This window comes from Tenrec ecaudatus, chromosome 15 (genome assembly GCF_050624435.1).
Source record: "Tenrec ecaudatus isolate mTenEca1 chromosome 15, mTenEca1.hap1, whole genome shotgun sequence".
NCBI classification, from domain to species: domain Eukaryota; kingdom Metazoa; phylum Chordata; class Mammalia; order Afrosoricida; family Tenrecidae; genus Tenrec; species Tenrec ecaudatus.
The window spans coordinates 76,210,020-76,220,393 of NC_134544.1; positions in this window are offsets into that span (position 1 = coordinate 76,210,020).

A 10,374-nucleotide genomic window follows, 5' to 3' on the forward strand; every position below is an offset into this window, starting at 1 on the left:
AACATTTGAATAATAACACCACTATATTCTAAGATAAGCACAAGGACATGCAAGGTTCAAAAGAGTCTCAAGAGGTCATAAATAACTGAGTTATCTCACACTGCTTTTAGCTGCAAGGTCATAAAGAAATGAGTTATCTCACAACGCTTTTTGTTACAAGGTAAACAGAGGCAAAGGGGACTAGTCACACACCAAGAAACACATGGACCAGCTTATGGCCTAATACATCCACATCTCCCGCCACGCTCTCTCTCTCACACATACATTGACCAATTATGAAATAAACAGTAGCTAGGAACACCCCAGCCTGAGGACTGCAAACATTGGGAATTCCCCAAAAACATTCTCACTTCGAGGTACTGGGTGTGGTAAGGATTGATCATCCTTCCCTGCTGGTGGTTTGATGCCCAATAAGCTGAGTGTATTCTGATGTGCTCTCGCGACCCACTCACTCCTCTGGGGTGCCCATACACCCGCTGGCTTTCACTAGAAGCTCGTATGATTTCTTGTGTTGTGGCTCATTGGACTGTCTTTGAAATCAACCGGGTGCAACTCTTCCCAAGCATCTGTCTGTCTGTGTATCTGCCTGTCTGCCTGTCTGTCGGCCTGTCTGTTGACGATTCTCAGTCACTAGCTAGGCCGCTCAAATGGGAATCAATTAATCGGTGGAGTTGAGAACAGAAAGACAGAATTGCCACCAAACTGATCGTGACTGGCTGCGATGGGTTTCCCCTCCAGAAATCACAGTTATGAGTGGCACCAGAGTAGCAGGCAGGGGTCAGACCACCGTGATTGGAACACATAGAGAGATGGGGCACATATGCCAAAGGGCTTACAATGTGGCTCCAGGAATCTGACTGACCCAAGCAGTCAGCAGATGACCCATGCACACTGCGCGTGCGCACGCGCACGTGTGAGTGAGTGTGTGTGTGTGTGTGTGTGTGTGTGTGTGTGTGTGTGATAGCCCTTGCTTGAGGAGTGATATAGATTTCCATTGAGGTCTGGCATACGACCCAGGCAAGCCACTGTGGATTATACCACCTGAGTTCTCCCTGTCCCACCTAACACCAACCCCCCCCCACAAGCCATCATCTCTTGCCTCCCGCACAAACACTCAAATTCTTACACAAATTTTTTGGTTGGTTTGTTTTTTGGGGACGTGGGAAAAGATCAGGTGTTTTGCTTGTTTGTATCGTTCGGTTTTAAACCGTTTAAACTTGCACTTTAGCCGCATGTCATACCATCAATACCGCCATCCTATTGTCATGCTTTTAAATTCTAGAATATTTTTTCTTCCCTTTAACTGTGACTGATGATGAAGGTCGTGCTGATGATGACGATGATGATGATGATTTTCCAATCGTGGCAATACTAGACTAGACACAACAGAACATTCTGCAATCAAAACGTTCTCTTATGTGTCTCTTTGACAAACGTTTGAGACGGAAGACCCGATCTCCTAACTCCCTATTCCCTAAATAGTGTTTTAAAAGAACTCGAGAGCCAGATGTGTGTCTATTTTTACAGACAGAAGAAATCACCCTTCTCAGGTGAATATAACCTTTCAGATGGATTTCCTGCAATCCAAGAGAGATAATTCCCTCAGCAACAGTGAGGATACCAGAAGGGTAGAGGAAGGGCGAGGTGGAAAACAGGAACCAATTTACAAGTATCTACTTAGAATCTCCTTTCTGGGGAGATGAAGAAGAAAACAAGGGTGAAAAGAGACATTGTACAGTGTAAGTTATAACAAAATACTAATAATTTTTAAATATCAAGGGTTCATGAGGTGGGGGGGGAGCGGGGAGGGAGGGGGGAAATGAGGACCTGATAGCAAAGGCTCAAGCAGAAAGCAAATATTTTGAGAATGATGATGGCAACACTGGTATAAATGTGCTTGACACATTTGATGGATGGATGGATTTTGATAAGAGTTGTACGAGCTTCCAATAACAATTTTTTTTTAAAGATGGCTTTCCTTTAGACTTGGATGTTCTCTTATCTGCCGGAGGCCTTCCAGGTGTCCTGACCTTTTCTGCTCACTTCCCAGGGCTGAAGGAACTTTTGTGTGAGGGCTGCCTTCCTTGGATTTTGCTTGTCCTGCCACCTTGCTGAATCTGATCAGAGTTTTTTTTTTCCTTTTCCTTTTCTTTTTGAAACCCATTGCCATCATTTTCGTGATTGAGTTATTTGGTTAAGTTCCCTGGCGGTAATCTTGAGGGTCGTTTGGGGTAAATGTTAACTGTCAGAAGCAGTAATCCTGAGACACTTTTGGAGTTGCACTGCAGAGAAGTCCATTCTTTGCTCCTAGGTCCAGCATTGTTCTCTGCCTGCAGTGTCACCAAATGGGGGCCGCCTGGGCGGGAAATTCAAAATTGCATGTCTAAAAGGGACATACACTCACACATACAGTGGTAGAATGTAACCTGTGAGGATTATATTGTATCAAAGCAAACCACCTCAGATTTATCCCTAGATCAGTCTCCAGTGCCCTGCCTGCCCTTTTACTGTCATTTGGAATAAAAATTTTGCCTGGCATTTTTTGCCCATGAAAGCCCCTGAGGACTATGCCTCCTGGGTTCTCCCTATCCTACTTAACACCCATCTGCCCGCCTATGCCCTGCCACTCCCACAATGCAATCCAATTCTTGCACTACCTTTTTGGTTGGCGTATTGGTTAGGTTTGTGGAGGCAAATCGGGTGTTTTGTTTTATTTTTTTTTAAAACCGTTTAAACTTGCGTATTAGCCACATGTCATACCATCATTACAGCCATCCTCTTGTCATCCTATTAGTTTCTAGAACCTTTCCTTCTTCCCTGCAGCTGGGATTGATGATGATGGTGGTGGTGATGATGATGATTTTCTTTTCTGTGTCTCTTTGGCAAACTTTTCAGAAGGAAGAGCTGATCTCACAACACCCTGCTCTGTAAAAACAGTTTTAATAGTTCTCAAGAGCAAAAGTGTATCTATTTTTACAGACAGATTAAATCCATCCATCCATCCAACCGTCCATCCATCCATTGTGTCAAGCACATTTGTACGTGTGTTGCCATCATCAATCTCAAAACATTTGGTTTCTGCCTGAAGCTTTGGTATCAGCTCATCATTTCCCCCTCCCACCTCCCTCATGAACCCTTGATAATTGATAAATTATTAGTATTTTGTTATATCTTACACTGTCCGATGTCTCCCTTCACCCACTTTTCTGTAGCCCATCCCCCCATGGAGGAGGTTCTATGTAGATCCTTGTAAATAGACTCCACCTTTCCACCCCACCCTCCCTCCACCTCCTGGTATCACCACTGGTCCTGAAGGGATTATCTCTCCTGGATTCCTGGAAAGCCATCTGAAAGGACATTTATCTGAGAATGGTGATTTCATCTGTCTGTAAAAATGGACATACGTCTGGCTCTCAAACACTTTCCAAACTACTTTTAGGGAGTATGGAGTTATGATCTCGGCTCCTCCATCTCAAGAGTTTGGCAAAGGGACACAGAAAAGGAAGTTGTGATTGCAGAATGTTCTGTTGTGTCTAGTCTAGTATTGCCACCATGAGAAAAGCATCACCATGATCATCATCATCACCACCACTATCAATATCACAGCTACAGGAAAGAAGAAAATTGTATGGAATCAAATAGGATGGCGCTTATTGATGGTATGACATGCGGCTAAAGTACAAGTTTAAAAGGGTTTAAAAAAGAAAACAAACACATGATCTTCCCCACCCACCCCCAACAAACAAGCCAACGAAAAAGTTTGAGTAAGAATTGGATTGGATTGCAGTGGGGGCGGGTGACAGGTGGCCTGGTGGGTGTTAGGGAGGATAGGGAGAACCCTGTGGCATAGTCCTTACTGGCTTGCCAGTGTGGTCTAGCTGCCCTCAATAGAAATCGACCATCAATCCTCAAGGAAGGGCTATCACACACACACAAACACACACACGGTGGCCATGCATCATCTCCTGACTGCTTGGGTCATTCAGAGGTCCTTGGAGCGACATTGTAAGCTCTTCTGCATATGCACCTCGTCTCGCTATGTCTTCCAACTATGGTGCTCAGACCCCTATCCGCTTCTCCGGTCCCCTCCAATCTGTGTTCTCTCTGGAGGAAACCTGCCGCCAGTCACGATCAGTTTGGTGGCAATTCTGTCCCTTGCTCTCTCTCCACCAATTGATTGATTCCCATTTGAGTGGCCTAGCTTGTGCCTGAGGATTCTTCAAAAGACAGGCAGACAGACAGACAGAAAGCTCCTTGGGAAGAGTTGTACCCAGGTGGCTTCCAAGACAACCCCAAGAGCCACACTGCAATCAATCAAATGTGCTTTAAGTGAAAGCCAGCAGGTGAATGGGCAAACTGTAAGAGTCAGTGGGTCCCGAGAGCACAGCAGAACACACTCAGTTTATTAGGAATCAAAGCACCAGCAGAGAAGGATGGTCAATCTTTGCCACATGCAGTTCCCTGAAGTGGGAAGGTTCTGGGGGAATTCCCAATGTTTGCGGTCCTCAGGCTGAGATGTACCTTGCCACTGTTTATTTCAAAACTGGTCGACGTGTGGGTGTTTTTGTGTGTGCGCCTTGGTCAAGCCTAGCCAAAATGACAGAAGCCAAATTCAGCATGTTATTTATCAACTACTAAGGTGTTTTAGCCTGCCTGCACACCCAGCCGCATCCCCCCCACCCCCACCCCAGCCATGGCCCATCAACCACTTCATTAATAATTGGTAATCTATCTATAAAGTAGATTTCAATTTGTGAAATGGGGGGTGGGTGCGTGTCTCTTTCTGGGCCAGCACTACCTCCAACATGTTGCCCAATCAATAACCCCTCCAACTTAAGCAGAAAGACACCTCCTGTGGCACCTTTTCACCTGAAAAGGATCAAAAGGAAGGCCTGGGCTTGATTACCATATGAAGCCGGCCTTTTTAGCATCTCAATAACCTGGTCTCTGGCTAGAGAGGCATGGTCATTGTTATCAGGGTGACCGGTTTGTGTTTTGTTTTGTTTTATTCTGTTGTTGATCTGAAGTTGGACTTTGACACTACCTTGGGCAAGCGAACTAGACATTGCTTGTTTCTGGGACACCCAGGATGGGCTGGGATGGGAAGGGAGTGGGAGGAGGCAGCGATCCATGGAGAAGAGCCCTAGGGGAACTCCAATCTCTCCACCTGCAAAGTCAAGGAAGAGGGAGGCTTGAGTGGTCCACAGGAGTGTGGCCTGGTCCCACTGGCCCACCCTTAATTCCGAAGGCCTGCCACCTGGCGGAGCCTCCAACCGCCAGCACTGGGATTCAGTCGAAAAGCAGCTCAGACTCTGGACCCTCCCTTGCGAATCTCCAGCAGTTTTTCTGATGAGACCAGAGGTCCCACTGCTTTATGAGTTGAGTGGGTTGGGACCTGAGTGCTTAGAAGGGGTGAGGGAGGATTTGGCAAACATTTTAGGAACCCGGTATGTGTGTGCTTCGGTGGATGGCTGGTTATGTGTGTGTGTGTGTGTGTGTGTGTGTGTGTACAGTACCAGGCCCACCTGGTCAAGTTTTAGGAGTGTCATGACCACGCTTCAATCAATGCAATCATGTAGGCACAGCAGCAGCAGAACCACCATTACCTCTTTCCGCCACCTAGTCTGAACCCACTTCTGCCCCAGTCTGACCACAATGTACTAACTCACCAACACCAGGTGCCCCCTGAAGCATATAAATCCCATCTAACGTAGAGAAGCATCGCATTGTTTTTGTCACGTTTTGGTTCTATTATTCACTGCCATCATATATGTGGGGATATGGGGATGAAGGTTCAAACATACAGCCTCCCTTCCCACGCACATCTTGGCGCGCAGGCCTTCTTCCTTTGTGATAACAGATGATGGATGATTGTATGGATGGATGGGTGGATGGGTGGATGGGTGGATGGATGGGTACATGAGAGAGAGACAGAAACAGAGAAACCTAACACAGGAGGGCCTTCTCTAGTCTCTGAGAGGAAAGGATCAAAGTGGCTGAGTGTAGGAGGGAGGGGTTTTCCAATGTGAGTGCTATAGCGCACATGCGCTTATGGTCTAAGGGTCACCTGAATTGGACTCCCTCCGGTTCCCCCTAGCTGTGACTAGGTGGATGACAAGATCCCTTCTCTGTGGCTGTTGCTCTAACTAACTCTCATATCCCGGCCGCCCCCATATGCTACTCCACTCTGTTTCTCTTCTCTTCTCTACTCTTCTCTTATCCTTTCCCTCGCTGCTCTCCGCGGTCCTGGTTCTCTCTGGTCAACCCAGCGAGAGGGAGCCAGGCGCGCCTACGTTCCTCTAAGTCGGCCAAGAGGGAAAGACAGTATGCGGTCTGCTGACCTCTGTGCTTCTGCCACGCGCTGTCACTTGGAGGTGAGAAAGGCCAACCGGGGTGCATGCCTCCCCGCGCAAGGCCAGCCCGATCTCTTGACCAAGGAGGCACTGGGTCACCAGGTGGACCCTTGCAGGACGCGCTTGGCGGGAGGGCAAGAGGGTTCAGAGGTGGGGAGCGGGGCAGCAGGCAATATACACCAGCCAAAAGCTCAAGGGATGCACACAGCTGCAGTGTGGCGACAAAGGTCTCCAAAAAACCTCAAAACCTAACCGATCAGTGGTTTGGCTTGAGCCACAGGTAGTGCAGCACAGGCCAGGGCAGCAGCTCAACGCTCCCATCACCAGGGAGGAAGCCAGAAGGGAAGGGACTTGAAAAGACTTTTCTCTCCTAGCACTCGAATCAAGCTGTGACCTGATGAAACTCCCCTCTTAGGTTACTGTTGGCCTACATGCCAAAGTAAGGCTTCACAGACAGTGTGAAGCTTTCCTCTGAGAGCCTGTTGAAGGCCTTCTTGGTGATGTTATGTATCGTCAATCTATCTATCTATCTATCTATCTATCTATCTATCTATCTATCTATCTATCTATCTATCATCTTATAGCTGTGTCTACCTTTCTAACAGTCTACTTACTTATCTGTCTGTCTTTCTCTCCATGAGCTATCTGTTTTCACCAAAAGCAGGGTGCCTGTGTGAATCGGGTGGGAAGGACAGAAGTGTGTGTTTTGACCTTCATATCCTCTATACACGTCTGACTATTGATTGTGGTGAATATGAAAATCTAAACAACACGACAGAGACATGCGATGTCCCTGTGTTTTATAGGCTTGGCTCAATACCAACAGTGGGTGACCAGTGGTGGTAGCATAACAGAATGTTCCCTCAACATCCTGGGTGGGGGTTGGGGTGCGGTTGGCCATGGTGGTGGTGGTGATAGTGGTGCTGTAACAGGATTGCCGATATTGCAGAGCTTGGTTCTAGGTCCTCCTGACCCCTGACCAAGTGGTGCTGGTATTATACAGCCACCCACACTCCAGCCCGATTTACCTCGGGGGTATGTTCACCCTGGGCAAGGAGCTGCAGACCAGAATGCTCCTCCCTGGCCGGGTGGTGAGGGAGGAAGTGTTTGCAATCAGTCACACACACACACAGACTGCCTTCTATCTGGGCAAAGCTTTAGACCTTTGCCAATCTACCCCCTTATCCAGTCGTCAGAGCCACAGAGGCAAATCCACTGAAAAGTGCTTGTTGGTCTTCCACCGTCCACGCAGTGCTCAGAATGGAAGCTCAAATGGAATCCATTCATTCACACGGAGACTCAAGCATAGATCTGGGCATTTCATAGTCACCAGAGTGTGTGAAACACAACCCGCAAGACCGTGTGTGAGAACCAACTGTCAGTGTTCATCCGTTAAGTAGTCTGGGAGGCTGGGGCTCCCCTGGAGGGGACCTTCACTTTCCTGGGTTGGAGGTGTATCCCACTCACGGTCTCCGAAGTCAAAGTCGCTCCTGACCGTGTCCCCGCCACCACCACCACCACGCACCATAACAATGACAGTCTTAAGGCACTTCACTACACAGGGTTGCTATGCTGCTACATGAATTCCCAGGGCAACTTCTTGAAGGCTACATTCCTGAGTGTTGTCAGCTATCAAAAGCATTGAGACCCGTTTCCTGCCCCACCCGAAGAAGACTCCACACCCTTCCCATAAGGCCCATAGATTATGCCCTGGAGAAGAATCCAAAGACACCTAAGGTCAAGCAGGCTCAGAGACCAAGCTTAGCTTGTCAATCTTGACTCTAGAGCCCTCCCATCCAGTTAGGGGTGGGCTTTCCTGCCACACGTGTGCTGCAAGAGATACATGATGTGCTCTCAACTTGAGGCTCTTGAGAGTGAAGGGGTGGCATTTAGCCTGTTAATCAGCTTGCAGCTCGATGACCTCAATTGGTGGGGCCGGGGACATGAAGAAGCTCACTGGACACCTGATCAACTCTATGTAGGGTTTTACTCTCTTGCGGGGAGGAAATTACGAATGATCTCCAAGGGGTCCTAAAGGGCTTCTTTGGTCCCTTTGGGTCTTTTTAAATGTATTCCATGGTTTATGAATGGTTTTGGAGGGGTTTCAGTTTTTATATGTACTATATGTAAAAAATGATCTATGATGTATAAATAGTGTAAATATTATATATTAATCATTTACATAGAATCACTTATATATTATATAAATATACATAGATATCTACTCCTTAAGGGTGCCTTTTTTAGGGTATCATTGTGTTGCTGTTGTTTCTTACTGATTTGTGGGGCATTTAAGGTGGTTTTAAATCTGCTTCGTGTTTTCTTTTTTTTAACGTATAAGGTATGATTGGTGCTTTTCAGAGGGTTTTAGTGAGTCTCCCGGGCATTCGGGCGTTTTAAAAGTCTCTTAGGTACTCCTGATAGAGCTCCTCGCTGATAGGGAATTGCAGTGGTGGCTCACATTGCAGGCCTGCTTCCTGTTGATTCACCAAGGGCTGGGCATTCTGCTGAATTTCCAGGTCGTCGAGGAGTTGGTCCAAGAAGCTGGTGCCTTGTGGAGAGGCTTGGGCAAGCAGAGGAGGGTTTTCCTGCAGCAGTGTTGCCTGCTGGTTGTGCCCAGTCAGCTGCCGCTGGGCACTCACGCTCACGGCCAGGCCAGGCCCCCATCCCACTGGGGCTGGTGTGTGTGCAGGAGCCGGTCTCTGCCAGAACAGGTTTGGATGCTCCCACAATGAAGTGCCTTTCCACTGCCCGGCGTCCGAAAGAATGTCCTGTTGTTCGGGACCTTGGTTTCCGCAGCTGGAAAGGTCCAAGTAGAGTGTCCTTGTCTCCGGAGGCCTTCCCGCCTGGGTGAACTCCTGTGGCATTTGCCCCTGATGGGTCACCGGGCCCACAGAGGCTTGGCCTCCCATGACGCAAGCTAACGGATTGCTGTCTCCATCACCTCCGCCGCCGCCTACGAAGCCCAGGGAGGGCGGTCTCTGGGCATCTATGGGTGTGCTTTGCTCAGGTGGCTGCAGAAGCGGACATGGGAAGACCGGGCTGGAGCTGCATTGCTGGAGCCCACGGTGATCCAGCTGCACCCTGGCGTGATGTGGGTGTCGAGCCCTTCGGTTCTGGAACCACGTGTCAATCCGAGCTTCCGGAAGGCCTGTCTGGCGTGCCAGTTCTTGCCTGGCTTTCACGCCGGGGAATGGCTGCTTCTCAAACGCTTGCACCAGGTGGGCGCTTTGATCTTTGCTGATGACAGTCCTCTTGCGTCTGTCTGCCGTGGGCGCCCTGGCTGGAGAGGTGGTGCGAGGCGGCACGGGGCACGGCTGTCCCGGAGGGGGCACGGAGCTCAGTCGGCTCCTCCTGAGCTGTCGACTTCTGCGGTTTTTGAACCACAGGAAGATTCTGTCCTCTGCCACGCCGATGGCTCTGGCAAGTTCTTCTCTGGCCGTGAAGCCTGGATACGGGTCTCGAGCAAATGAGGCTTGTAAGATGTCAGATTGAGAAGCGTTCCAGACAGTCCTCTTTCTTCGGTCTTGGGTTCGCTTAGAACGAGCAGGAGGGTCTTTCGAAGCCATGCTGCGGAAGGAGGAGCAGTTTCGGGGGAGAAGAGAGGGCTGTGGGCTCCGACAGGCCAGCGGAACTTGAGCTCTCCGGAGGAGAGGGCCAGCCGCCGCTCTTAAATACCATTCCCTTCGAGCACCTCATTCGATATACAAGATGTGATTGGCTACAGGAATGAGCACAGCCAATAGGGAAGAGGCACGTGTTTGCAACTGTCTGGGGAGCACCAAAGAGCATTCACCTCCCCCTCCTTCTGCATAGTTCTGGTTTCCGGTTTCATTTCTCAAAGAAATCCCTTCCAATTTAAAAGGTAAAAATGTATCCCTTTTATTTTTAAATTAAAACTGTTTATATTTCGAAGTATTATTTAAAAACCGGGGGGTTGCGCGTTTCAGAAGTGCACAAATCCTGACTGTCTGAGTGAGTGAGTGTGTGTGTGTGTGTGTGTGTGTGTATGCGCGCACAC